Source organism: Heteronotia binoei, chromosome 12 (genome assembly GCF_032191835.1).
Source record: "Heteronotia binoei isolate CCM8104 ecotype False Entrance Well chromosome 12, APGP_CSIRO_Hbin_v1, whole genome shotgun sequence".
NCBI lineage: Eukaryota > Metazoa > Chordata > Lepidosauria > Squamata > Gekkonidae > Heteronotia > Heteronotia binoei.
In genome coordinates this window covers 74,920,978-74,945,346 of record NC_083234.1, presented here as the reverse complement: position 1 = coordinate 74,945,346, position 24,369 = coordinate 74,920,978, and the positions used below count along the sequence as shown (strand labels likewise).

Genomic DNA, 24,369 nt, shown 5'->3' with positions numbered 1-24,369 from the left:
CACAGTTGACTTATGTAGGGTTTTCGAGGTAAGAGATATCCAGAGGTGGTGTGTCACTGCCTGTCTCCGTGCAGCCTCCCTGGACTTCCTCCCATCCAAAAACTAGCCCGGACTGACCTTGTTTAGCTTCTGAGATTTGATGGGATCGGGCTAGCCTGAGCTATCCAGTTCTGTTCCTTTCAACCACAATAATCATCTCTCCAATTGGGAAGTGGTCAGGTAGAAGCAACATGCTATCGCCACTGGCCATGCCCTGCTTAAGACCCTCCCATAAGCAGCTGGCCGTCCACTGCCAGAGATGCTATGCGGGCCTAAGCACAGGGAATCCTGTCTTCAGGGCCGGCTCACCCACTAGACAAACTAGGTGGTTGCCTAGGGTGCCGGAAAGGCAAGTGCACTGAATTCAACCTCCCCCCCACCTTGGCAAACGCCTGGTTTGCTATCTCCTCAGCATCCACCTTCCTCCCTTCCCCACCCCAGGTGTATTTCAAAGCCCAGAAGGGCTCCCCCATGGGAGGAGGGAGCAGCAGCAGCGTCCTTTCAGGATAAAAGGAAATCCTTCTTCACCCAAAGGGTGATTAACATGTGGAACTCACTGCCACAGGAGGTGGCGGCGGCTACAAGCATAGCCAGCTTCAAGAGGGGATTGGATAAAAATATGGAGCAAAGATCCATCAGTGGCTATTAGCCACAGTATGTATATGTATATGTGTGTGTGTGTATACACACACACACACATATACTGGCCACTGTGTGACACAGAGGGTTGGACTGGATGGGCCACTGGCCTGATCCAACATGGCTTCTCTTATGTTCTTATGTGACAAAGTGTTGGACTGGATGGGCCACTGGCCTCACCCAACATGGCTTCTCTTATGTTCTTATGTGACGCAGAGTGTTGGACTGGAGGGGCCATTGGCCTGACTCAACATGGCTTCTCTTATGTTCTGGAGAGCCGGTTTGGTATAGTGGTTAAGTGTGCGGACTCTTATCTGGGAGAACCAGGTTTGATTCCCCACTCCTCCAATTGCACCTGCTGGCATGGCCTTCGGTCAGCCATAGCTCTGGCAGAGGTTGTCCTTGAAAGGGCAGCTGCTGTGAGAGGCCTCTCCAGCCCCACCCACCTCACAGGGTGACTGTTGTGGGGGGGGAAGGTAAAGGAGATTGTGAGCCACTCTGAGACTCTTCGGAGTGGAGGGCGGGATATAAATCCAATATCTTCTATCTTCTCTTCTTATGTGACAAAGTGTTGGACTGGATGGGCCATTGGCCTGATCCAAAATGGCTTCTCTCATGTGGTTCTTTCGCTGCTGCCGGCCTGCCACGGCACTCAAAGATGGTGAGTGCTGTACTGTTTTACTCACCAGTCAGCCTTTAGATCGCCCGGGAGCACGGCTCAACCGCCTTTCCGGGTTTTGAAATACACCTGGGGTGGAGAAGGGAGGGAGGAGGAGGTGCAGGGGGTGTGGCGCTGCGGGGGGGGAGGCGGGGGTGCTGTGGAGGGGGGCGGCAGGCTGGCAGTCTGCCTAGGGTGCCATGGGCACTCGAGCCGGTATTGCCTGACCGTCACTAATTTCTGAAAGTGACAAATAGCTGCATAGGCTCTCTCTGATTTGCCCTTCCCAGTTATACCTATTGAGACCACGCATAACAGTCACCAGAACATGATATGCAAGAATTGATTGTACAGAGGCTTGCCAGTATGCTGTGGGTGATCATGCCAAAAGGTTTTTACTTGCCTGCACAGTTCAGCTGTCTTTTGTGCCTTGACGAAAATCAAACGCATAAGAGACACAGACAGACGCAGAGAGAGAGAGAGAGAGAGACGCCAAGCCACTTTCCACGGAATCTGCATCTCCGTCCCATTGGCCTTGGGTGTAACTAAAGCTTCTTCTTAACCAGGCTGGTTCCAGTGCCTGTCACTAACGTCTTCATGGAAGTATTTATAGACAGAAATGAAAGGGCACTCAAGATCTGCTTTAAAAATAACTACTTTGCTTTTAGAACTACTTTGCCAATGGCTGCTAAATACAGGGGTCCGAGAAATGCTGTTACGTAGATCGTCAGGGAGGATGAATCCTAGCAGCATGGTTTCAGATCATGAGAGCATCTTAAAGAGATTGTTGGTTAGGGGGGAGGAATCAAGCACGGCTCCTTCCTCGCCGTGCACAGAAGCGCTGCGTGTCTTGCGTGACACCATTTTGCTAGATGCGCAGTGATAAGAGGAAGACAGGGAGTATTTCTGCTGGCTTGAACTCATAAAGACCAAGAGGAATGATGGGGAAAGAATGAGTGGGGAGAGACACAGCTACAGAAGGACATCAGCATCTTTAGGCTTTTTGTTTGAGAGGAAATGGGGGGAGGGAGGAAACGCCATGAGTGTAGCCAACCTGGAAAAAGTGAGCAAACTCTGGGATAGAGGAGGGCAGTGTGCTTCCAGGCAGCTAGCCGAGACGTCAGCCAGAACTGACAATCACACCTGCCCACCAGAAATGTCAACAGAAGTGGCACCACCGCTCAGGTGATTTGCAGGCTGCTTCTCAGGCCACTTTTCCCAGCCTCCTTTTTCCTCAGTGAGGTTCAACTGTACTTCCGCGACTAGCTACAGAGAATTCTCATGTGGTGCATGGAATCCGTGGGGGAAGAAAATCTGCAAACCTTTGCATAATGAGCATATGTGCTGAAGAGGAGAGAGATCAGGATCTTTCAGAGAAAAAAATAAGTACTTGGAAACACTGAATATGTATGACTTACCCCCTTATGGTACACACAAGCAGGGATATTAAAAGGGGATGAAATTGCTTCTAGGCCTTAAATGAACTTTTACTGATGTGCATTAGCAAACGAGTGTAAAATCCAAGGTAGCAGTTACTACAAATTAGTTAACACAAAGTGTATGAGAACAAAATTGAAGTCCAGAAGCACCTGAGACCAACGAAGTTTAACTCTGGGTGTGCAAAAAAGCTTATATCCAGAATTAAACCTTGAAGTCTTAAAGGTGCCACTGGACACAAATTTTGTTTTATTGCTTCAGACCCACATGGTCACCCACCTGAATCTAACTTGATGTAGATGGGAGCACATTCGGCCAATGCTGAAAGAGCTACACTGGCTGCCTATTGTGTTCTGAGTCGGCTTCAAGGTGTTGGTATTGACCTTTAAAGCCCTTTTTGGTCGGGGGCTTGCCTATCTACAGGACCGCCTTTCTCTGCATGTTCCCCAGAAAGCACTGCGTTCAGGGACACAAAACTTATTGTCCATCCCTGGACCAAAGGAGGCCAGGTTGTGTTCCATACGGGCTACAGCCTTCCCGGTGGTAGCACCAGAAATGTGGAATACCCTCCCAGAGACCAAAAAGGCCCTGCAGGATCTTTCTCAATTCCGCAGGGCCTGCAAAACTGAATGACAGGCCTTCAACACCTAAACCAGGAGAGGACTGCCACCCAACGCCGCTGAGGAGTTACAATCATTATAGGATCACTATCAGAAAGAAAGATCCCGCCTATATCGAAGATGTACAGCTGTATAAAATGTTTTAATTGTATTTTATTGGTTTTAAATTGTATATAATTATAGATGTCTGAACTGACTGTTAGCCCCCCTGAGTCCGCTTGCGAAGAGGGCGGGATAGAAATCTAAAGTAATAAATGATAAATAAATGTAGTCCCCTGTGCAAGCACCAGTCGTTTTCGACTCTGGGGTGATGTTGCTTTCACAACATTTTCACGGCAGACTTTTTGTTACGGGATGGTTTGCCATTGCCTTCCCCGGTCATCTATGCTTCCCCCCCAGCAAGCTGGGTATTCATTCTACCGATCTCAGAAGGATGGAAGGCTGAGTCAACCTCAAGCCGGCTACCTGAACCAGCTTCCGCTGGGATCGAACTCAGGTCGTGAGCAGAGGGCTCTGACTGCAGTATTGCAGTTTACCACTCTGCGCCACGGGGCTCTTAAATAATAAATAAATAAATAAATAAATAACAGTATTAGTTAATGTGGGTCTAGTATAGTTTCAGGCAGGTAGCCATGTTAGTCTCTAGTAGCGGAGTGGTGGGAAGGAGAGTCAAGCAGCACCTTTGATACAAACAAAATTTTCTAGAGTAGAGATTTAGTAAGCTCATCTTGAGGATATGGGTCAGTACATAGAATGAAGTTGCAGAACAAACCCCAGGTCAGAAGCCCAGTGTCTTTTTTGCGTTTGTCTTTTTTTAAGATCTAGGCAGGGAGATGAGAAAGATGGAAGAAGAAACAAAGACAAACATTTGCAATAAAAAATGTGGCCAGCTTGGCCTCTGATTAGTCTATAGCAGGGGTGGCCAACGGTAGCTTCCCAGATGTTTTTTGCCTACAACTCCCAGCAGCCCCAGCCAGCATGGCCAATGGGAGTTGTAGGCAAAAAACATCTGGAGGGCTACTGTTGGCCACTCCTGGTCTATAGCACAGATTAGCCTATTGTACATCATCCAAGGAAAGGTAATGTGTCTTAACCAGTATAGATAATGCAATGAACTTTGGCATAAGGTTGCCAGCCTGCAGGTCATATAATTTGAGAGAAGACACTTCAGAGATACATACATAGACACAATCAAAAGGTTATAGTGACACATAACTAATCTACTGACCAAACGGCCACTTCGAGCCATTTGGGAACATGAGTCATAATTGAGAGAATGTTTTTGGAGACTTCAGGTCCCTACGAATTGTGTTTAAGAACTGTAATATTCATTATTGAGCCCATTTATGAGCCCATTTTGGGAAAGGGCAGGCTGTAAATTAACAAATAAATTATAGCAAATATTGTGGAATACCCCATGTTGATAAAGATCTGAAACAGGTGTAGTAGCAGCTGACGACCTGTCCAGGGAGTTCCTATGTGTTATTCTACATGTGAGGACTGAATGCTTCAGCATCTACTGGAACACGGCCTGTTGATTCCTCTTCGGGAACAGGAAACTGACACTCTTCTGATTGAACTTCATCAAGGGACTTGGTCTCTTTGTTACTATTGTTATTATTGGTCCATGACACTGTATTTTTGTCAACAGATCAGTTATTTGTCACTATAACCTTTTGGTTGTGCCTATGTATGAACCTCCAGCTCATGCCGGAGATCTCCCACTCTTACAATTAATCTCCAGGTGACAGATCAGTTCACCAGGAGAAGAAAAAAAAAGCCACTTTGGAAAGTGAACTCTGCCATTACACACCATTGATGTGTCAAGTTCCCACTGTTCCTTCAATAAAGCTAACTCTCCACGTTATTAGATAAGCATTTATTGTACGGTCGGATACATAAACACTGACTCGCCCAGCAGTGTTGAAAGTAGAGCACAACAGCAATGGTTCAGGTTATATACCCTTGCAAAGGTTGTTAGAAGCGCGCCTAATCTTAGAGTGCGAAGACAGTTCAAATTTAGTGTCCACAGCTCACACTCACACATTCTCTACCAAGCATTATACAAAGCATCCCAAGAAGGGAGGAACAACCTTAGGTTGAACATATGAACATATATATGAAGCTGCCTTATACTGAATCAGATCATGGGTCCATTGAAGTCAGTATTGTCTACTCAGACTGGCAGTGGCTCTCCAGGGTCTCAAGCTGAGTTTTTTCACACCTATTTGCCTGGACCCTTTTTTGGAGATGCCAGGGATTGAACCTGGGACCTTCTGCTTACCAAGCAGATGCTCTACCACTGAGCCACAGCCCCATTCATGGCTCTCCAGGGTCTCAAGCTAAGGTGTTTCACACCTACTTGCCTGGACCTTTTTTAGTTGGAGATGCCAGGGATTGAACCTGGGACCTTCTGCTTACCAAGCAGATGCTCTACCACTGAGCCACCGTCCCTCCCCAGGTTCCCAGGGCCTGGGAGGCTAGCTGGTTAAGTTTAGTTTCTGCAACAGGCTAAGCATTTTTACTCACGCATTCCACAATCTACATCAAAGGAACACAGAAGGAAACCAGATAACTGAAGAGGGACTCGACATAATGTCCCTCCTCAACCCTGCCCTCCAAAACCTCCAATATTTCCCAACCCAGAGCTGGTAACTCTAGTTCTGGGTATAAGGAAATGACTTGCTTCAAGTGCCTATCCAGGGTTGGAAGAGGTGAACGTCCAACTTAGCTGGAGGGAAGGGCAGGTATGCCCCATGTGAAAAGAAAGCACAGCTGCGGTGCTGGAAGAAAGACTCTGTTGGAATTGCCTAGTGACAGGATATGTCTTCTCTGGGGATCTGATGCAAAGTAGTGATTCGGCTGACTTGCAAGAATGCCTTGGTCTCTCTGCCTGTAAATAAAGCAAACAGCACCCCCTTCCACTTGGGCTTTCCCCTTTCCAAAGGGAACCAACCTCACTGACTCCCATGTAGTAGGCTGGGGTTAAAAGGTAGGTGCCTGGTATGGAAGAGTACCAATGTAGCGACTGGAGATGCACTAAGAATCTGTAAAGCAGATGCGAGGGAGCAGTGCACAAGCTGTTGTTACCGGGTAGCCTAGGAGACAGTTGGAAATGCTACTCATTTTCCTCAGAGGCTTTGACAAGTACTGCCCACAGATTTTCAAGTTTCTCTTTCTAGTGCCCATAAAGTACTAGAAACTAAGAGACAAAAGCTCTGGATGCAGGAGGAGGAAACTGACCACACTCAATCCTAAGAGGACAGCGCTCATGATTTGAAGCACTATTGGGGGCGTTTTAGACTTCTAGACACACATGCAAATCCTGCAGAGAACAAGATAAGTTCCCTGCTTAAAAGAAAAGTGGCACCAGCAAACAGAAGTTGCATTGTTCAGAAAGAGTAGCTAACAAGACTGCAATTTCCAGTCTTTCAATGCCTCTGCAATTTCGACATGCCATCAACTAACTTTTGACTGTCTTTAATATTTCATAGATCTTATCTCAAAGACAAGCAGCTAGTCTTCCCCCCCAATGCCGCCCCGTGAAATCTTGCCTTTTCAACACCCATGGCAAACATTCAAATGCACGATGCCCCAACCTTCACCTGACTTCAAACACTCAACTGTGTCCCTCTTTGCTAAAACGCGATGGGCAGAAAAGCTGAAATCTTGTCTAGGAGCTTCTCTCGGAACTCACCCCCATGGTACTTCTCATCACCTGGAAATCCTAAAAAGGCATACAAAGCCTCTTTGTTCTGGCACAAGAAACTCTTCAACCCCAAAAGGGTAAGAAAAAGGGAAGAGGGTGGGAAAGAGACTGCTCATCCCTCATTCATGTCCATTACAAGAGAGAGACAAAGACAGAGACAGACATTTCAGAAAGAATTCTGCCTTGCTAACTCCCTTTTTATGGGGGGCAAAAAACAGTTTCCAGGCAACAAGGATCTCCAAGACTAAGGAAAAAGGCTGGGAAGGGAAACTGATTTCCCTTAAGTTACCAAGTCCTACTAGGATAAGCCCGGCATAGACAATTTCCAAAAGAATTCACCACCATCCTGTTTCCCACATCCCCATGACGACCAGGACATACAAGGGAAAAGCCACCAGCCAGCAAATCAATGAAAGCTTCCTTATGAATTTTTTTAAATAGAGGCTCAGGCCCAGAGCAGGTCCCACGATTGCCCCTGCTGGAAAGAGAGGTGCAGGGAAAACTGTGACAGTTGAACTGGCTGAAGAGTTTGCTTTGGGGAATGACAGGCAGAGACTCATCCCACCGACTTTTGTCTCATCTTTGCAGCAGCTCTCCTGCAAGTCTGGTTGCAGACCACAGACAGAAAGAGAGAATCTTCTCATCCCTGATGGGGTATCCCCAGACAATACATAAGACGGTGTAGCAATCTGAAAGACCACCAGTTCACATGTCCCCCCAGGCCTAAATTCATTCGGTGGCCTAAGACAAGCCTCGCAAGGCCATTCTAAGGATTACCAAGATGATACACGTGGCGTGCCCTGTACATGAAAAGCACAATACAAATGCAAAGTATGATTAAGAGCAGCCGGAAATGTTTGAGGAGTCCAGTTCCTGCTCCTAATCGCCCAAGATAAAGAAACTGGAAACGCAGCCAGGTATAAGACTGGTGCACTGGAATGCGCTGTTAATGGCTGCTTCTAGGAAAGCAGAAAAATGGGAAGCTTTATAGTATCCTCTTAAGAACGGGGTGTGGTCTACAGAACCTGCTGCTATTCCCACCTTCTGTTGTTGGGGGGAGAGGGGGTATCCAGCTCTTGTCACAGTGGAAAGGCCACTGCTTTACACATGAAATTGTCTTATAATTAATCAGGCCATAAGGCCATCAAAGCCAGTATTGTCTGCTCAGACTGGAAGCAGCTCTCCAGCGTCTCAGGCAGAGGTCTTTCACGTGACCCGCTATCTTATCCTTTTAACTGGAGATGCCGGGGATTGAAGCCGGGACCCCTCTGCATGTCGAACGGATACTCTGCCACTGAGCCATGCTGTGAGGCTGCATGCAGAATGTGCCACGTTTGATCCCAGACATCACCAGGTAAAAGGATAAAGTAGTAAGTGGTGCAAAAGACCCTTTCCTGAGTCTTGTGAGAGCCATGGCCAATCGGGGTGGACAAGACGGACCTTGATGGACAGGTGACCTGATTCCATATAAGACAGCTCCACGTGTGGATGTCACACCCTCAGGACTGGATAACAGGCTCCAGTGATGGGAAGAAGAGAAAGGAGAACAAGTACAGTGGTTAGAGTGCTGCAGGAGGATCTGGGAGACTGGGGTGGACATCTCCACTTAGCCTTGAAGCTCACTGGATAACTGTGACCCCTCAAGCTCTTAGCTTCATCTACCCCACAATGAGAGCCAGTTAGGCGTAGAGGTTAAGTGCGCAGACTCTCGTCTGGGAGAACCGGGTTTGATTCTCCACTCCTCCACTTGCACCTGCTGGAATGGCCTTGGGTCAGCCATAGCTCTGGCAGAGGTTGTCCTTGAAAGGGCAGCTGCTGTAAGAGCTCTCTCAGCCCCACCTACCTCACAAGGTGTCTGTTGTGAATGTGTGTGTGTGGGGGGGAGGTAAAGGAGATTGTGACCGCTCTGAGACTGAGATTCAGAGTATAGGAAGGGATATAAATCCAATATCTTCTTCATTGTTAAGAGGATAAAAGAAGAAGATATTGGATTTATATCCCGCCCTCCAATCCAAAGAGTCTCAGAGCAGCTCACAATCTCCTTTACCTTCCTCCCCCACAACAGACACCCTGTGAGGTGGGTGGGGCTGGAGAGGGTTCTAACAGCAGCTGCCCTTTCAAGGACAACCTCTGCCAGAGCTATGACTGACCCAAGGCCATGCTAGCAGGTGCAAGTGGAGGAGTGGGGAATCAAACCCAGTTCTCCCAGATAAGAGTCTTAACACTTAACCACTACACCAAACTGGCTCTCCTAGGGTCTGTGTATGGACCCAAATCTCCAGACAGACAGACAGACACACTCTGGTAACCACTTTTCATGTCACTTTGCCTTTCCAGGAAAGCCAGTCATAGCTTTGAAGTACCTCAGTTGCTGTGCCCTTTCGTAGGATAATTCCATGTGGAAGACTCGCAAGTCCCTGACACAAGGAGAAAGGGGATTCTGTTTCTTGAGATGAAATGAGAGAGATACTGCAGCAACAACCAAAGGCCCATTTGTCACCATGATGCAGTTCAGTGGAAAAAAACACAAGTTAAAAAACCCAAGCTAGACAGCATCTGCTTATGAATTATGAACATGCAAAGTCACCACATCCCTGCTCGGAGCCTGGTGTTGGCACTTTAGCCGGAAAGGACACAGGTGCTGCCAAGGACAGACGTCCCACAGCCAGAGAGACACCACGGGTGCTTACAAGAGGCAGGGAAATGTATTGGTGGGAAGTCTGCAAAGGTCATCTGGCTGCAATGCCACTCTCTGCACCCAGCCAGGTGACTAGATTACCATGCTCTAGAGCAGGGATGGCCAAGCTTGCTTAATGTAAGAACCACACAGAATAAGTGTCAGATGCTCGAGAGCCACAAGACGCAAACATCAGATGCTCGAGAGCCACAAGACATGAACATCAGATGTTTGAGAGCCACGGGGGGGGGGGAGGGAGGGAGGGAAGGAAGGAAGGAAGGAAGGAGGGAAGGAAAATAGATGGGGAAAGAGGTGGAAAGGAGGGAGGGAGGGAGGGAGGGAGGGAGGGAGGGAGGAAGGAAGGAAGGAAGGAAGGAAGGAAGGAAGGAAGGAAAGAAGGAAGGAAGGAAGGAAGGAAGGAAGGAAGGAAGGAAGGAAGGAAGGAAGGAAGGAAGGAAGGAAGGAAGGAAGGAAGGAAGGAAGGAAGGAAGGAAGGAAGGAAGGAAAATAGATGGGGAAAGAGGAGGGAAGGAGGGAGGGAAGGAAGGAGGGAGGGAGGGAAGGAGGGAGGGAAGGAGGGAGGGAGGGAGGGAAGGAAAATAGATGGGGAAAGAGGTGGAAAGAAAGCAACTTTCACTTTAAATGCATTCTCCAAGCCACCAGCTGGGTTGGCTTGGAGGAGTTAATTAAAGAGAGAAATGCCTTCTCCAAGCTGGCCAACAAGGTGGTGGAGGCTTTGAGAGCCACAGAATGTGTGTGAAAGAGTCACATGTGGCTCCCGAGCCACAGTTTGGTTACCCCTGCTCTAGAGCAAGAGCAAAGGTGACCTGCAGCTTAAAGGATTGACAAGTGGATCACAAAATCCCTTGCTGCTTATTTAAAAACAAATATCCTGCGCAAAGAGATGGTTCAAGTGTTGTATGGAAAAACGGCACAACAAGTGAATGGAAAAATATCGAAGGCTACCTATGCCCTGTTCTTCATTTTATCAGAGAACTAGAATGCCTGGAAGAAAACTGGAAGACACAACAAGGGAAGGAACACTATAAAACCAGCTAATAAAGGAGGGAAAATACTGATGCTGAGAACTGCTTGTATGAGCCAACATTGTGCAGTGAGGCTGAACCAAGGACCAGGGAGACCTGAGTTCAAATCCCAGCCTACCTCATGGGCTCAGTCAGCCTAACCCATGTCACAATACTATGCAGGAGGACAGAATTATACATGCCACTTTGAGTTCCCTTGAAAAAAGGTGGCATAAAAAAGTATTGTAGAATAGATCCATATGCTCACCTATTTCTCTCCAATTTCCTCAGAGCCAGAGTGTTCTAGAGCACAAATCCCCCCAGCATTCTAAAGTCTAGCAATTGTGACGTGAACATGCCGCCTTTTCTCATATAGCAAGAAGAAGAGTTCTAAACTATCTGTTAACATTCAGAGAGCAGAGAAAATAGCATTCTAAAAAGGTAAAATTCTAACACGTGGAATTCACTGCCACAAGAGGTGGCAGCGGCTACAAGCATAGCCAGCTTCACAAGGGGATTGGATAAGCATTTGGAGCAGAGGTCCATCAGTGGTTATTAGACACAGTTTATCGTTGGAACTCTCTGTCTGGAGCAGTGGTGCTCTGTAATTCTGGGTGCTTGGGGGGAGGGGCTCAGTGGGAGGGCTTCTAGCCCCACTGATGGACCTCCTGATAGCACTTGGTGTTTTTGACCACTGTGTGACACAGAGTGTTGGCCTGGATGGGCCACTGGTCTGATCCAACATGGCTTCTCTTATGTTCTTATGAGTCTCATTCAGACTGGAAGCTCTCAAGCAATTACCATGGGTCCCCCTTCCCTTAAGAGCTTTAAGGATTCTTCAATCTGAAGAATGCTAACAGCAGATGCATTTCTTTGGAAAATGGCGAATGAACCCGATGTGTAGTCTAGAATATGCCTAAATAGAGAGTTGGTGTGGTGTAGTGGTTAAGAGTGTCAGACTAGTACAAGGGTGGCCAAACTGTGGCTCTGGAGCCACATGTAGCTCTTTCACACATATTGTGTGGTTCTTGAAGCCCCCGCTGCCCCACCAGCCAGCTTGAAGAAGGCACTTCTCTCTTTAAATTGCTTCTTCAAGCCAAGCCATCTGACAGCTTGGAGAAAGCATTTAAAGTTGCTTTTTTTCCACTTCTCCCTCTTCCTTCCAGCTCTTAGACATCTGGCATTCATATCTCACGGTGCTCAAACAACTGACGCTTACTCCATGTGGCTCTTACATTAAGCAAGCTTGGCCACCCGTGAACTAGTATCTGGAAAACCTGGGTTCGAATCCCCACTGACCTCCCCTCACAGGATTGTTTTGAGGCTAAAACGGAGGTGAGGAGAATAATGTAAGCAGCTTTGGGTTCCCCCTGGAGAGAAAGGTATGATATAAATCAATAACAAAACAGAACATGTCCTATTGTTCTCTGCCTTAGACAAGGTTTCCTTGCAGACAACTCAGTACATGAAAGACAAACATTTAAATATTATTGATCCAATATCTCAACATGGGGGGGGGGGGGGGCAACAGACCAATCTACTATTGCTTTGTCCCAGGATGCATTTTCCACCATGTGTTAATGACGTTCCACACGCAACAAGGAGAGATAATTCTTTGCCACAGGAATAGTTTTTAATGAGCGGTTTTTAATCTCTAGTTCGGCAGCACCCAGAAACCTGCAGGACTGCAGGTGAATTTCGAGGCATAGCTACAGATTCAAGGGAAGTTAATTGGTAGTTTTATGACTCACTTGGTCAGCTATTTGCAAAAAACAGACAGTTAGACCTCTCGGGCCTCCCATGCATATGAAAGCAATAGATCCACTTTCAAAAGAAGAATGGTGTTCTTTTACCAGAGTATCCATCAGGTTGGTTGAATAGAGAACCTGCAACTGGTTAATTAAGTCAACACTTTAATTGAATCATGACCGCATTACTCTCGAAAATACAAGGCTGGGATGTCCCTTGGAGCGGCAGGGGCTGTGGCTACAAGAGGCAGCAACAGATATGGGAAAAGAGGAAGAAATGAGAAAACACAAAAAGGATGACAGCGAAAACCATCTCTGTTCCCCCAGAAGAGCCTCCAACTAGTGGGTGGGAGGGGGGTGGGGAAGAAGTCAAAATCCAGAAGTTCAATGCTGTATTGTTACTGTCAATTAAAAAACTGAAAGGGAAAATAGAAGGACAGACTGCTGGAGAGACAAGGATGTTCTCAAGAGGAAGGGGCTATAAGTGTCACACAGTAAAGGGTATGAAGACAGTGAGAGAGGGGTCTGGTTGATGGAAAGGCTCACAAATGGAAGCTGCAGGCTGCGGCTGTTTTCTCCAACTGTAACTTGGGGAGGGGTTTCCAAGCCCAGCCTTAAGAGTTGAAAGTGTTCTTCATATCTGAGCCTGGGAAGTCCCTCTCCAAGTTGCACAACCAAACATTCTGCAGTTCGGCCAAACTCATTTCAGATTCGAGTCATGCCTGAGCAGTAATGAGATGCAGGAACATTTTTTTCCTTTCCCACCACCCCTTTGCTTCGTCTTTCCCCCCTGCAGGCTTTTTCCATTTGGCCTCCCCTGCCCTCCCCATTTCTGTGTTAAATAAAATAAAAGCCACATTACCAAGGACATTGTCCCCTGAGTTGCCCCTTAGGAATAGGACACAGGCCCTCACCCTGTGGCTGGCTGCTGCTATCTGCACTTCAGGCCTCTGTGCTGCCGACGGATGTTGCCTCCGAGAGATGGATGCTGAGCGGGTGCTGAAGGGACACATTCCCCAGGAGCCATGGGAGCAGCTTCCCTAAAATAAACACACAATATTGACTCACAAATGCTGATAGGAGGGATGGGGCTCACCTGGAATACTTGGAAAAGGTACACGGAGCCTGGAAGCTGCAGCCATTGCCAAAGGCAGGGCTACAACACCCACTTCCACCCAGATATTTTTTTTAAGTGTGCAAAAAAGTTCATTATCCTCATAACCGGTGATCCCTCTAAGCCAGGGCTGGCCAAACTTGCTTAATGTAAGAGCCACATAGAATAAGCATCAGATGTTTGAGAGTCACAAGACAGGAAGGCAGGTAAGCAAATAAATGGGGGGAGGGAGAGGTGCAAAGAAAATAACTTTAACTTTGAATGCATTCTCCAAGCCACCAACTGGCTTGGCTTGGAGAAGTGATTTAAAGAGAGAAATGCCTTCTCCAAGCAGGCCAACAGAGCAGTGCGGGGTTCAAGAGCCACACAATATATGTCAAAGAGCCACACGTGGCTCCTGAGGCACAGTTTGGCCACCCCTGCTCTAAGCTGAGTTGGGGTGAACTAGCTCACAGATTTTTAGCCTCCGGCTCATACATTTTAATGCCAGTAGCTCACAACTTTAGTAGCTCACAAAGTAGATTTTTTGCTGACAAGACTCTGCAACTTAAGAGGGAACGTTGCTCATCACTGACATTGCAGCTTCGGTCGCTATCACTGGGAGAATGAAAGCCAATCACAGAGGAACAAGAACTTACTTTGGAACTACCTCTTGCCAAGTAGAGGATTGGGGGGAGGCAAGAATGTCTACCAGCTGGAAAGTTACACCCTTTTCTTTTCAGGTTGGACGTTTGGTGAAGAGAGGAAAGCTTTTTAAAGTTCAAAACCTCAAGGTTTGATATTGTTCTACTCAAACCTATTGACTAAGACAGATCCAGGTGGGTAGCCGCATTGCTCTGAAGCCACGGAACAAAATTTGAGTCCGGTGGCACTTTTGAGACCAATAAAGTTTTATTCTGACTATAAGCTTTTGTGTTGGTCTAAAAGGTGCCGTTGACTCAATCTTTGTTCCATTAACTAAGAGCCAGTGTAGTTCGAGTGTTGGATTAGGATCCGGGCAACCCAGATGGAAACCACTACTCAGGCATAGAACCTTGCTGGGTGAGCTTGGGCCAGTCACATATTCTAAGCGTCCTCATCAGGTGGTGGTCTAAGCGCCCTCACCTGGTGGCGGTTGTTTCTGAAGACAAAATGTAAGAGGAGAAAACAATGTTGTGCCCCATTGGGGGGGGAGGGAGAAATAGAGGAATCCCCAACTAAATGGAGACCCAGACATTCATCAGATGTGATGGTTTGGCGATTCTCTGGTATCTATGAAGCGATGCTACTTTTCTCGTCAGGGACACCTCCTATCCTTCCTTCTCCCCTCCCATAATCGTTGCTGGTCGCATTTTTAAAGACTATTTCATAAACCCTGAAACCACATTTACGTTCTCAGATGCGGAAGGATCAAAATTTAAGCACGCATGGAAAGCTGGAAGCAACCGCACAGCTACCGCTTCTGAAATCCCTAACTACAGGACAATGCCATCAATCTTCTGCCGCCGCAAGAGCCAACCATCCAAACTAGTGTGGGCGGTGCCTCATGTCAAACTTGTAAACAGGAACCTGCCTGGTTACCTGTTGTGAGAAAGAATCACCTCCAGGTGACCAGACAGGAAAACATTACAAAAAGATGGTTCTTCGCCCTTCTCAAGCCACTGATGACTAACACCAGGTATGCTGTGTCAACCGCTTGTGGGCTTATTTCTCGGGAAGCCATATGGGGGTGGCAAAAAAGGTGATATGTACATACAGTTTAATCTAGATTGGGGGTAGCCAAACTTCAGCTTGGGAGCCAACTGTGGCTCTTTCACACACATTGTGTGGCTCTTGAATCCCCCACCACTCCATCAGCTGACTTGGAGAAGGCATTTGTCTCTTCTCCAAGCTAAGCCAGCTAGCTGCTTGGAGAGTGCGCTTGAAGTTAAAATTGCTTTCTTTCCACCTCTCTCCCCATCTATTTGCCTTCCTTGTGGCTCTCAAACATCTGATGTTTATTCTATACAGCTTTTACGTTAAACAAGTCTGGTCACCCCTGCTCTAGATCTATTTCTATATTTAAAACATTTATAAGCTGCCTTTCTTCCTTCAAGAACTCAAATAAAATACATAAAACCAAAAATAAAATTTTAAACTGCAATTCAAGACTTTCAGAAAGCTTAATCAAATGCAGTCCTAAAGAAAACCATCTTCTACTGCCTCCTAAAGGCTGAAAGGGAGGGGGAGCAGGTGCACCTGCTTGGGCCACCACTGAAAAGGCCCTTTCTTGCATACCCATCAAACGGGCTTCTTTGATGGATGAGACAGTTCAGAGGTCCTCCCTTGGGCAGGAACCTAGAGGAGAAGATGGTCCAACAGAAACCCAGGTCCCAAGCCAGATAAGGCTTTAAAGGTCAAAACCAGCACCTTGAATTAGGTGCAAGAATGGGTCAGCAGCCAATGCAATTGCTGCAACATTGGGGTCACACAGTCCTAATATCTGGCCTCAAACAGTAATCTAGACACAGCATTCTGTACGCACTACAGCCTCAAGGGTAGCCCCAATTAGAAGACTCTAACAAGCAACCCAAACTACACGCTTCAGAGAAATGGGGGGTGGGCTGGGAAGAGAACATCAAAAAACCTGACACCGGTCATGCTATTCAAACCCCCAAGAGTGGCAAACCAGCCAGGCCCCAAGAGTGAGCCAAACTCACCCAACAACTTTCCCCAAAGGAAGTGTGCAATTAGTCCCTTATCACCACCAGTGAACAGATTAGTAGCAGTTATTTGTTGCAATGGGGCTAATGCAACACGTGGGGTGAGCTTTAATGCCTGTAAGAACCTTTAATTATGGTTCTTCAACCGGTCTTGTAGCTGCAGGTGAGGCCACAAAGCACACCGAGTGGCTGCAGGTGTGGTCCTGGCATACGCACATTCCACGCAAGTCAACAGCACGTATCTAACATGCCACCAAGTAACTGATTTAGGCCTGGTTCACGCATGCAAAGGAATGAGGTGCCAAATGATGCTACTCCTGCATCCCATTCCTAAACCAGGATGCTCCTGGGAAGCTCATCAGCAGGGGCACGAACAGCATCTGTTAAGCAGAGATAGACTGCCTCTGAACATGGAGGTTCCCCATTTGGCTGGCTTGGCTAAATGTCATCAATAGGCTTGTCCTTTGCAAACTGTCTACTCCCCTTTAAAGCCACCACACCTTACGAAAGAACATCTTCAGTGCTGTATGGACAAGTAGTTTATTTCGTCTGTCTCGAACGTAAGGACTACATTCTAGAGCAACTCTGTCACAGGGGACCTAGAAACCACTCTCACCTCTTCCTCCACACCACCTGTGATAAATCCAGGGGTCATTTGTAGAAAAAGAGGTGCCAGAGCTCATTTGCATCACTCATTTAGGGAGGGACGGTGGCTCAGTGGTAGAGCATCTGCTTGGGAAGCAGAAGGTCCCAGGTTCAATCCCTGGCATCTCCAAAAAAGGGTCCAGGCAAGTGGGCGTGAAAATCCTCAGCTTGAGACCCTGGAGAGCCGCTGCCAGTCTGAGAAGACAATACTGACTTTGATGGACCAAGGGTCTGATTCAGTATAAGGCAGCTTCTTATGTTCATATGTTCATGCCACAAACCCTTGACATCGCCAGAAAGTGTACTAAATTACATCAGCTCAGCATCTACCTTAAAATGCTTCTTGAATTGTAACTGTCGTAACAAAACCTTACTCCCATCATACTTTTACAATTACTTTCTCCTAAGTGGCCACAGCGGCATAATAAAGATTTCTATCTGTCTGCTTTAGATGTCTGGGTTATTTTCCCATTTTTTTGTGGGGAGAAATATTAAGAAAGACTGTCAAATCTTAGAGTTCAGCAAAAATTCTCACAGGGAGTTTGAACAAGGGAGCCCAGAAGCAAGTATTTGGGGGAGGGTAAGAAAGAAAGAGCACAGTAACATTTGGAGATTCTGGAGCTCCACTCCTGTGAGCTCCTGCCCCAATGAGGTCTGGATAAATCTATAAAGCTTATGCCTGTTTCCCAAATTATGACTGGGTTTCCTTTTTTCCTGCTTGTAAAGCACCTAATGGCATGACAAGGTACATTTCATAGCAGCGAAACCCAAGACACACAATTTCAAAACAGGATAAAGATGCCTGAGCGCTCAGCCACTTCTTCTTGACTAGCCAGGAGAGACAAAAATCAAGAGCCCAATGCTAATTTCAAGAAAGGCAGAGAAGGCATGCATTTCACCCATCCCTGCTGAAACCAGCTTCCTGGAATTGCCACAACTGATGTCCCGCTTGTGTGCACGCTTTATTTTTCCTTCCCCCGCACTGCAAGGAGATAGTAACCCCAGATGACCCTCTCTCTGGGTGTAAGCGGAACCACACCATAACCCTTGAGAGAGAGGAAGCCTCTGCAACACCCTTGGTTGTTACATCAACCACTACCCCCAGGGCTCACACGCCTAGACGAGCCAAACCCAAAAGACAGGAAAGAGCCAAAGGGCTGGGAGGCAGCTGGCAACACCAAACCCCACTGTTAGCGCTTTAAAGCAAGGGGTGGGGGGAGAAGAGACAGATTTTAAACAGCAGAAATTTGGCCACTCCCTCCTGAAAGTCCCGCACAGCTCACCCACAGCCTCCAAATCCTTTCCTGCCATGCTCTCCTTTCCCACATCCTAATCTTTGCCTTTCTCACTCAGCCTTCTTCCCGCAGACTTTTGAGGGTTGCCAAGTCCAACTCAAGAAATATTTGGGGTCTTTGGGGGTGGAGCCAGGAGCAAGGGTGTGACAAGCACAACTGAACTCCAAAGGGCGTTCTGGCCATCACATTTAAAGGGACCACACTCCTTTTAAATGCCTTCCCTCCATTTGGAATAATGAAGGATAGGGGCACCTCCTTTTGGGGCTCATAGAATTGGACCCCCTCGTCCAATCTTTTTGAAACTTGGGGAGTATTTTGAGGAGAGATGCCAGATGCTGTGCTGCAAATTTGGTGCCTCTACCTCAAAAAACAGCCGCCCCACCCAGAGCCCCAGATACCTGCAGATCAATTCTCCATTATACTCTACGGGAATCGCTCCATAGGGAATGACGGAGTTCCCAGCAGAAATGTCCCTTCCCCCCCCCCCCACACACACACTTTCTGATGACCCTGAGGCAGGGGGAAGGCCTCCAAACTGTGGGATCCCCTGCCCCCATCTGGGGATTGGCAATTCTAAGACTTTTCCTTCCCCCTTCTTACTCCATTTCTCGTTTCTCCCATCAACATCGACCCCTCCTGCTCAGCCCCCTTCGTTGCACTAGTCGCCCCACACTCATGGCTGGCTGACCTCCATGTACCTTCTCTCCTGGCACCCTTTCCCACGCATTCTCTGTTGCCCTCTTTTATTGCCCCAGCCCTGGGAGGAAACCCCTGCCCCCTTGGGTGCCACCCCTCTATTCCCATGGCAGCCACAAACAAATAAATAGGGACTAGTAACGTAGTTTCAGCTCCCACACTCCCTTCTCCAGCTCCGCTCACAGCTTGCTCACAGCCTGACTCACCAACTCTGCATGCATCAGCCAACCCGCTTCCTATCATGTCCCTGGACAACTTCAACCCTCCCCCCAGCGCCCATTTCCCTTTGCTTGGTCAGCAGCCCCTGAAGTTTCCAACAACAAATGTGCCAAAGGGTCATCCTCCCCATACGACCCTCTCCTCCTAAAAGACCAGGCAGCCTTGAAGCACAACCAGAATTGGACCCTCCTGCAGCCTCTAGCCCTCGGAATCTTGCAGTTTTCATTGCAACTGTTACCCCCTCTCAGATCTGCATTCATTCACTCCTCCCTTGTTAGCACGATAAGTTTCCAAGGCAGGGCTTGGAGAACGATCTGGTCCCGTTTTCTACTTTTACAGCCTCTTTCTATTGACTGTACAAGGCCCCGTGGCGCAGAGTGTTAAAGCTGCAGTACTGCAGTCCTAAGCTCTGCTCACGACCTGAGTTCGATCCCTGGTGGGAGCTGGGTTGTCAGGTAGCTGGCTTGAGGTTGACTCAGCCTTCCATCCTTCCGAGGTCGGTCAAATGAGTCCCCAGTTTGCTGCGGGGGGAAGTGTAGATGACTGGGGAAGGCAATGGCAAACCACCCCGTAAAAAGTCTGCCGTGAAAACGTTGTGAAAGCAACGTCACCCCAGAGTCGGAAACGACTGGTGCTTGCACAGGGGACCTTGCCTTTCCTCTATTGGCTGTAACAGACTTAATAGGCCAGGCTTGCCTGAGCCCTGGTTAGTGCTCGGATGGGGAGCTGCCAGGGAAGCCCAGGGTTGCTAGGCAGAGATAGGCAATGGCAAATCATTACTGCTTGTCTCTTTCTGGGGGTCAGCTACAACACCACTGCACTTCATTGTTATTTTTTCTGTCACCTGCCTGTCCAGAGTTGTGCCCTCTTAGTTATTTACTTACTTTAGATTTATATGCCACCCACTCCGCGAGCGGACTCTGGGCGGCTAACAGCCATGATGAAACGATTTAAATTACGATCATAAAAGAATAAAAACATATATAAGCAATTCAAAAACTAAATATTGGTGCGACAAGAAGATCTTGATAACACAGGCTGTTTATCAACATCTCCGTTCTCTGTTCCTTTGTCACTCTATTAGCAGTCTTCCCTATCATGGACTTGGAAGGTGTCACTCAGCTAGGGACTGCACAGTAAGAGACTGTTCTGATGCCCGCCTCAGCATATCGGCTCCATCTCCTCCAGTTCCCTTCCAAGCAGCCTCCCTTACCGCCCTCTCATTTTCCTCCTCCATCTCCCGTTCCATCACCTGTCTCTCAGCACATGGAAAAAGAGCAAAAAACCCTTCAGGCCGGTTTGACAGAACCCTTCCACCGAAAGCATCTTTCCAAATTGCTCTTCCCTGTCGCACCAGACTAACCAAGCCCTTCCCAGACCACCCCTCTGCCCAGTCTCCCCATATGGCTCATCAGAACCTTTTATTTGCTCTCACTGGAAACTCCCAACCACTCTACCATCCATACCAAGGCCAAGAGCCCAACACCTACCTGCCTGAGGATTATCTCTTTCAAAGTCTCTCTCTGCACCTCTTCAAAGTCTCTCTCTCACTGCATTCTATCCTGCCAAGCCAACCATGGGGGAGGGGGAGGGAAGAGACCCTTCCATCAAATCTTTGGAGACCCCTTTCCCTCCCCCATGTTGCTCCTCTCTGTACCCCTTCCCCCCCACAACCAGCTCCAGTGTGGCCGATTCATCCCTACAGGCCTTTTGCCATTTTCCACAAAAAGGCTGCACTCACTTTCTCTGCTCCGGGCCCCAGACTCGGGACCCACAAGGCCAAGCCCCTTTCCTCACACGCCTTCCCATTGAGTCATCCTCCCCCCCCCCCTCCAGCCCCAGATCAGGACCCAGGGCTTCTGCCCCACCACAAGTTTCTAGCCCTTTTCTCCCAAACCAATTAAGAGAAGGCACCCATCCTCCCATCCAATGCTTCCTGTAAGCTGTAGAGTCTTATGAGCAAAAATTCTATTATGTGAGCTATTGACATTAAAGTGGTGAGCTCCTGCATAAATTCGTTTGCTCTGGGGCCTTTTGGCCTGAGCTAAGACAAAAATGTGTGAGCCAGAGGCTAAAAAACTGTGAGCTAGCTCACACTAACTCAGCTTAGAGGGAACAGTGCTCCCATCCAGTGCTCCCTCTAAGATGAGTTAGCGTGAGCTAGCTCACATATTTTTAGCCTCCAGCTCACACATTTTTGTCTTAGCTCAGGAAGGATGACCCCAGAGCACAATAACTTATGCAGTAGCTCTCCACTTTAATACCAGTAGCTCACAAAGTATAATATTTGCTCACAAGACTCTGCAGCTTAAAAACACTGCTCCCATCCCAGCCCCCCTCCAACCAATACACATATCCCACCCCCCAACACACACACACTATTGCTAAATAAAATGAAGTTGCTAGTCCTCCAGATTTCTGAGCCTGGGCTGCTCAGAGCACCCAGCTCCTTCTCAAGCAGCAAGAGGTTTCTAGTCCTCAAGGTAACCCTAACCCCAACCCCAACCCCACCCGTTTCACTGTCAATCCATTTGTTCAAAACATCATTTCAAATGGATACTAGCAATAGAGAGGGGCAGCAATGCAAACCAGGAGCCCCAGGGGCACGTCGAAGAGGAGCCCAGCAGCCCCCCGAAGAGGTTCACCGAATGTGGCATTCCCTCGTGCCCCCAGACTCGCGTGTCACAGTCCACGAAGGCAGGACTGGTCCTCTAGTTAAAAATATCATTTTTCCCGCAATTGAGAAGGGCAGCAAAGCAAAGCAGGAGCCCCAGGGGCACGTCAAAGAGGAGTCCAGCAGCCCCCCCCCCAAGAGGCTCCATGAATGTGGCATTCTCACATGCCCCCAGACTCGCGTGTCACAGTCCAGGAAGGCAGGGCTGGTCCTCCAGTTAAAAATATCATTTTTCCCGCAATTGAGAAGGGCAGCAAAGCAAAGCAGGAGCCCCAGGGGCACGTCAAAGAGGAGTCCAGCAGCCCCCCCCCCCGAAGAGGCTTCCCGAATGTGGCATTCTCACGTGCCCCCGGACTTGCGTGTCACAGTCCATGAAAGCCGGACTGGTCCTCCAGTTAAAAATATCATTTTGCCCGCAATAGAGAAGGGCAGCAAAGCAAACCGGGAGCCCCAGGGGCACGTCGGAGTGGAGTCCAGCAGCTCCCCGAAGAGGATCACCGAATACGGCATTCCCACGTGGCCCCCGGACTCGCGTGTCACAGTCCACGAAGGCAGGGCTGGTCCTCTAGTTAAAAATATCATTTTGCTCGCAGTAGAGAGGGGCAGCAAAGCAAAGCAGGAGCCCCAGGGGCACGTCGAAGAGGAGCCCAGCAGCCCCCCGAAGTGGCATTCCCACGTGCCCCCGGACTCGCGTGTCACAGTCCACTAAGGCAGGGCTGGTCCTCCAGTTAAAAATATCATTTTTCCCGCAATAGAGAAGGGCAGCAAAGCAAACCAGGAGCCCCAGGGGCACGTCAGAGAGAAATCCAGCAGGCCCCCCCCCCAAGAGGCTCACTGAATGTGGCATTCCCACGTGCCCCCGGACTCGCGTGTCACAGTCCATGAAGGCAGGGCTGGTCCTCCAGTTAAAAATATCATTTTGCCCGCAATAGAGAGGGGCACCAAAGCAAACCCGGAGCCCCAGGGGTCCAGGAGTCCAGCAGCCCCCCGAAGTGGCATTCCCACGTGCCCCCGGACTCGCGTGTCACAGTCCACGAAGGCAGGACTGGTCCTCTAGTTAAAAACACCATTTTTCCCGCAATAGAGAGGGGCACCAAAGCAACCCGGGAGCCCCAGCGGTCCTGGAGCCCAGCAGCCCCCCGAAGTGGCATTCCCACGTGCCCCGGACTCGCGTGTCACAGTCCAGGAAGGCAGGGCTGGTCCTGCAGGGCTCCTCGGCGCCCCCCTTCCAGCCGCGGCCCCCGCCTCAGGGCAGCCCCTCCGCCCCCCACACCCACCTGGCGGCGCCTTCCCGGTCCGGTCCGCGGAGCTTTGCCTTCTTTTGTTTGTCCCTCACTGCAGCACTCCGGCCTGCTCCACCCCGGAACTGACCTCACCCAGCCGGCATGGGCATCCCCGGCAGGCAGCGCCCGCCTCCGCTAGACGGCGCCATGTCGAGTCGAAGGCGGGAAAGTTTCCCCACAGGATGCGGCGCCATCTTTGGGAAGGGCAAAAGGCACGGCTGAGGAGAGCGAGTCGAAGCGGCTGCGGCCATGTTGGGGAAGGGCGAGAGTCGGCCGTCGGGGTGTGGGAGTCCCGCCTTCTCCATATTTCGTTCTATCAACGGAGAGCCCTTGAAGCCGGCGAGCGGCCATCTTGGCTAAGGGGAGGTGGCGGAAGGTGCGCGCGAGGAGCCATGTTGGGAAAGGGCATCCTCACGTTAAGGGGGAAAGCGAGCCGGCCACGTTGCATAACGCAAGGAGGGCGCCTAAACAGGTCTACTCAGAAGTAAGTCCCATTATTACCAATGGGACTTACTCCCGGGTTACATGTGCTTAGAACTGCAGCCATGTGTGTGAAATAAAATTTATCAGTAGCTTTTCAACTTTTTTTTTTTAAATCATGATTTACCAAAAAAAGTGATTCTCAAATCGGAATAATGTATCAGAATAATGTTTTTTGCATTGACATTCTCAAACAAGGGATATTGGCTGTTTATCTCATTACATATAATAAACCCATCTTCTCCACTCTGTTTTAACGTATTTTTTTTCAATGGCAAACTAGAATGATGTATATATTTATGTCACATGTTAAAAGGTAAATTAGTTGGACTGGGAAAGAAATGCCCACATTTTGACCCAAGTTCATTAGCAATACAATAATTAACAGACATTCTCACATTCTGACACGTTACTGTTTTTATTGGTTTCCCAGGCTAATGTTACCCGGATCAAAGGTTTTCTGAATCTGTTAATTTTACTATTCTGCTATTGGATTTTAACTTTGTACTACTTTGCATTCTAAATCCCACAAGCTATATGTTACTCTGGTTACTGTACCTCACTCCTCATCTGAAGAAATGCGCATGCACACGAAAGAAGAAGAAGAAGAAGAAGAAGAAGAAGAAGAAGAAGAAGAAGAAGAAGAAGAAGAAGTGCAGATTTATACCCCGCCCTTCTCTCTGAATCAGAGACTCAGAGCGGCTCACAATCTCCTTTCCCTTCCTCCCCC

General features: G+C 48.5%; 1 protein-coding gene and 1 non-coding gene across 4 annotated transcripts in view; both read right to left on the bottom strand.

Annotated features, from left to right (window-relative positions):
• Window positions 1–23,280, bottom strand: part of LRRC8A (leucine rich repeat containing 8 VRAC subunit A) — a 55,068-nt gene extending 31,788 nt beyond the window's left edge. For 2 of the 3 annotated variants that reach the window (XR_009556022.1, XM_060250565.1), the window contains exons 1-2: window positions 23,154–23,280; window positions 13,467–13,592 (exon numbers count right to left, since the gene is read on the bottom strand). The gene's annotated coding sequence lies outside the window, so the exon portion shown is untranslated. Of the gene's footprint in view, window positions 1–13,414; window positions 13,593–23,153 lie in introns of all 3 variants that reach the window. The other variant, XR_009556023.1, reaches the window with a different exon arrangement.
• Window positions 5,639–5,710, bottom strand: TRNAT-GGU (transfer RNA threonine (anticodon GGU)). The gene has a single exon. It is a non-coding gene; the product is annotated as a tRNA-Thr (tRNA).
• Window positions 23,281–24,369: the final 1,089 nt, after the last annotated feature.